Here is a 4,819-nt window from a genome sequence, read left to right on the forward strand (position 1 = left end):
TAATGGTTAAACAACTGAGCTGCTGTCACTCAAGCAGCAAAGGATTAAATTAAAACATCTGTTCAACAGTCATCTTATTCCATCTTCCCATGCAAGAAGTTCTTTCAGCCAGAGTTTAGTGACAGTAAAAGTTAATATGGGAAAAGACAAACTGAATAAAAAGGGCAAGGTTATAGGGAAGAGAATCGTTTTAAAGCTATGGATCAGAGACGCTATTGCAATTTGTGTCCTTTTTATGTAATTCATTGGTCCAGTAATGTTTCACACACTTGACTGTAAGTGCTATTTAGTCATGCCTTACGTTGGTATGTAATCACATTTACCACGTGATAAACACCAGACAACAGGAGTTTATTCGCTAAACAAGAAATGGGAAAAATGTCAGTAGTATTGTAAAAAAAAAATGATTTACTAAATTTAGAATGTTCAGGAATTTTAGACCAAAATAGCTGATTTGGAAGCCTAGCGGATTGGGAGAATATTTCCAAATCAGCTATGTTTGTCTGAAAATTCAATTATCACTTTAGTAAATAAACCTGGAAACCAAAATAGGCGACATTCTCAAGCTCTTAGATTTTCTGACAATTCTATTTTGACTTACTAAGTTTTATTCACTAAACAAGTGAATTACCGAATTGAAAACTTTCTAAGAATCATTCTTCATCTGAGCTATTGTCACAGCTTGGTTATTTTAGCCTGACTTTTGCCGGTTTAGGTTTCAGTTCATTTTAATTCACTGTTTAACAAATAAGCACTGAAATGCTCTATGTCAGGGATGCCAAAAAGGTAGCTCCTCAGATGTTGTCGAACTACAACTTCCATGATGCTTTGCATACATTTGCATGCCTTTTTAAATGACAAGGCATCATAGAAGTTGTATTTTTAAAACTGGGGATCTACTTTTTGGGCACCCCTGCTCTATGCAATTCCCCATAGTAGCCTATTTATTGAATAAACTACAAAATGAGTTTGTGAACAAAATCCTCCACTTTGGAATTGTATGGTGTTGATGTGAAGCCTCCAACTGCTTTCTTATTTCGAATATTGGATGGGGCTACAGTGATTTATAATGCCACTGAATAGAAAATTGCCCATTAACTCTTACATGTACAGATGATATTTAATTTCAGAAAATCAAGGACAATAAAACATAGCATGCACCAGTCATTATAACGATAATTAAATTGTACCTGAGCTATCTTTGTGTTTTAAAATAAGCCAAAAGTGGCATTATTCATCAGCTAAGTGATTAAAGCTTGACTCAAAGTGAAATGTCTAAATCAGCTGTTGAAAAAACAATCAATAGTCTTACACAGGGTGAGTGATACAAAAACTTCCTAATTACTTCCCACAGGAAATTTTAAGAGCATTAACTTAATTAATTAGATGAAATAGGACGTCTAAACAGCGGGTTGCTTAAGGAAATGGAGAAGATGATGCCACATAAAAAGCTATTGATTTTCATAACAGACCCAGAGCATCTTGAGCATTGGATTGCCATCTGCCCTCTTCTCAACAGGACAGCAATTCTGAATACCAACTCTGTTTCAAAATAAAATACATAGAAGTCAGCACAGGGCATGCAGATCCTTCAAACAGACTGAGTACTAGAGCACCCCACAGACTAAAATTGTTTTATTTCTACAAAGGCAAAGCGTGTTATAATTAACACCGATTAATTAATCCACTTGGAGTGGTTAAATCTACTATTAACTGATTCTAAGAGCTGTGTTGTAATTATTCCCAGAAAACAAACAAATACAAATGCACATTCAGCCCATTCTACAAACTGCAAACAAAAAGAGTCGCCTGATGGTGGCCCCCTGGCAGTTGTTAAGACTATAGCTCTTGAAAATATTTTCACAGCCATTGGCAGGCAGGGAACTTTGGTAGTTGTATTCCAACATCTGCTGGGTGTGGGAGGACCAACACAATTTTGTACCCAGGCTATAAGTTGTTGAAGATAGAATTCTGGACCATTAAAATACTTTTACCAACAACCACAAACCATTCAAAAAATAAAAGCAAAAATATCACAAAATATTTTATGTTTAAATAAATTATAATTTTGGTACTGATCTCTCTATTCAAGGGAAACAGTGAAATTGCATACTGAAAAAAAATATTCTGAAATAAACTCATAGCAAAATACTTAGAAGTATTTTCTTTCAGGAAGTGTTCCGGAGGATTGGAGGAAGGCGGATGTGGTTCCTATATTCAATTAGGGTTCGAAATCCTTGTCTGGAAATTATAGACCTGTTACCTTAACTTCTGTGACTGCAAAAGTATTTGAAAGGTTATTAAGGGATAATATTCAAGAATTCCTTGAGAAAAACATGGTTATCAGCAAAAATCAGCATGGTTTTATAAAGCACAGGTCACGTCAAACTAATTTTATTGCATTTGACGAAGAAGTAAGTAGAAGTATAGATCAGGGTGTTGCAGTGAATGGGATCTACTTGGATTTTGCCAAGGCGTTTGAAACAGATAGATTTGTGTTCAAACAAAAAAAATCGGTCTAGATGACAACTCTTGGGTAGAACATTGGCTTAAAAATAGAGTACAAAGAGTTGCCATTAATGGTCAATTTTCAAGCTGACAGAGGTGGCAAGTGGTGTCCCTCAGGATTCCGTTTTGGGAACCCATCTATTTAACATGTTTATAAATCATCTTGAAAAAAGCATTGAAAGTCATGTTTCAGTGTTTGCAGATGACACAAAACTCTGTAAAGTGATACAATGTGAGCACGATATTAATTTGCTGCAGAGGGATTTAGATGGACTGGGGGACTGGGCACTCATATGGCAGATCAAATTTAATGTTGAAAAATGCAAAGTTATGCACTTCGGTATCAAGAATGCACAAGCAACGGGGGCAGAGCCTGGAGCCGAACCTGCACGGACGCACTTACACAGAGCTCCGAACAATCGACGAAAATCCAAATCAATCCGAGGCACCAGGGTACCATCAGACGACCCAAACACCCACCCGAGTACCCCCGGAACCCAAGGCACAGGCAGATGCCGTTTCAGTTCCCGCAAACGGGTAAAAAGACCCGGCGAAAATCTGGGGCCTACCTGACACTTCAAACCGCAAGGTACACGATGGAGGCCACAGCAATAGGCGCTCGAAATGGCACCTACCTCCTAACTGACCCCACGGATCCGGACAGCTACACAATGGGTCGCAGGTCCCAAAAGCCTCCACCAACTGCCGGCAGAGGCACACAAGATATCGGCGACATGCTGCAGAGGCCAATGGCGACCAGGATGGTGGCCCCGCCGGAGCGCACGCCGGCCTCTCTAGACGAGGGGGAACAGAATGGGACTGGATTGGAATTAGCCACCGCTCCTCTAGCCACAGAGTCACTGGCCAGCCAAGACACACAAACCCCGGCTACCAAGCAAGATATTGCCGACCTCCTGATGGAAATGAGGAGACTGCATGCAGCAGATATTAACCTAATAAAGACTGAAATGCAGGCGATGACCGCACGCACACAGGCCGCAGAGGAGGACATCATAGATCTAAAAAGAGAGGTGAGAGGGCTAAAATAAACTTGTTACCTTATGCAGGCAGCACAGTCCTCACCACAAGATTGGTCCAAGCAGAAGACCGCAACAGACGCGCCAACATAAAAATAAGGGGGGTCCCAGACACCATTGACTCCTCAGAACTACCCCACTACCTCAGACATCATCTCATGGCAACACTTCTGCCACCCGCACAGGCAAAAAAGCTTGTATTGGACGGCTGTTTTAGGATCAGAAAAGCCAGACAAGCACAGAAAGACGCCCCTCGAGATGTCATTATCCGCTCCGTGACCGACAAAATTAAGCTTCTCACGGCGGTCAGAGGAAAGACCCCGCTTACATTCGAAGATTCCCAAGTTACCTTTTGCCAAGATCTGACCCGCAACACGTTACTGGCCCCGGTCACAACTCAACTGAGAGATGCAAAGATCGATTATAAATGGACATCCCCAAGGTCCCTAACAGTGACCAAGGGGGGCGCCACGCACAGCCTCTCCTCGTTATAGGATGCAGAACCGTTCCTGAGTGCACTGGGGATACCAACTCAAGCCCAACCATGGGAGAACCCCATGAAATCACACACATGGGACCCAGAGAGAGCAATTTCTTTCACTCCTAGAAACACGGAGAGAAGCGGGGCCCTAACCTGAGCTCTCCCACCGAAACAAACAAATAAGACGTACTGTATCTAAACCCCCCCTAAGTTACCCTCCCCCCTTTCCTTTGACTCCCTCTGTCTCCTCTACAGGCACTGAGGGAGAGCTGATCTGAACTGCAAAAATGGTAGCCATCAGCTTCAATGCATTAATCAGTCACTGCCTTATCTTTAGTGTTTTACCTGCTGGTTTACCTTCTGTTTTACCCTTTGTTTTTGTTTTTGGTTATTGTTTTAAGTACAATATTGCTACACACGCATCCTACAAGACTATCTTACGCTACACCATAACTGCAACTGACTCGACATCAGCCGTGACTCACTCGGACACAGAACACCATAAGCTCCAGGGAGAATACACAATATGCAATGTCAATCAGCAGTGGCTTAGGCCAGTAAGGTATTGTCACGCATGAAAAAGGCCATTCATCTTCGGGATGAGAATATAATTTTGCCTCTTTATAAATCACTGATAAGACCACATTTGAATATGCTGTGCAATTTTGGGCACCTGTTCTAAAGAAGGATGTTATGGCACCAGAAAGAGTGCACAGGAGGGCTACAAAATTAATAAAAGGAATGAAACATTTTAGCTATGACAAAATTTGAACCTCTTTAGATTAGAAAAACG

Source organism: Pelobates fuscus, chromosome 1, assembly GCF_036172605.1.
Source record: "Pelobates fuscus isolate aPelFus1 chromosome 1, aPelFus1.pri, whole genome shotgun sequence".
NCBI classification, from domain to species: domain Eukaryota; kingdom Metazoa; phylum Chordata; class Amphibia; order Anura; family Pelobatidae; genus Pelobates; species Pelobates fuscus.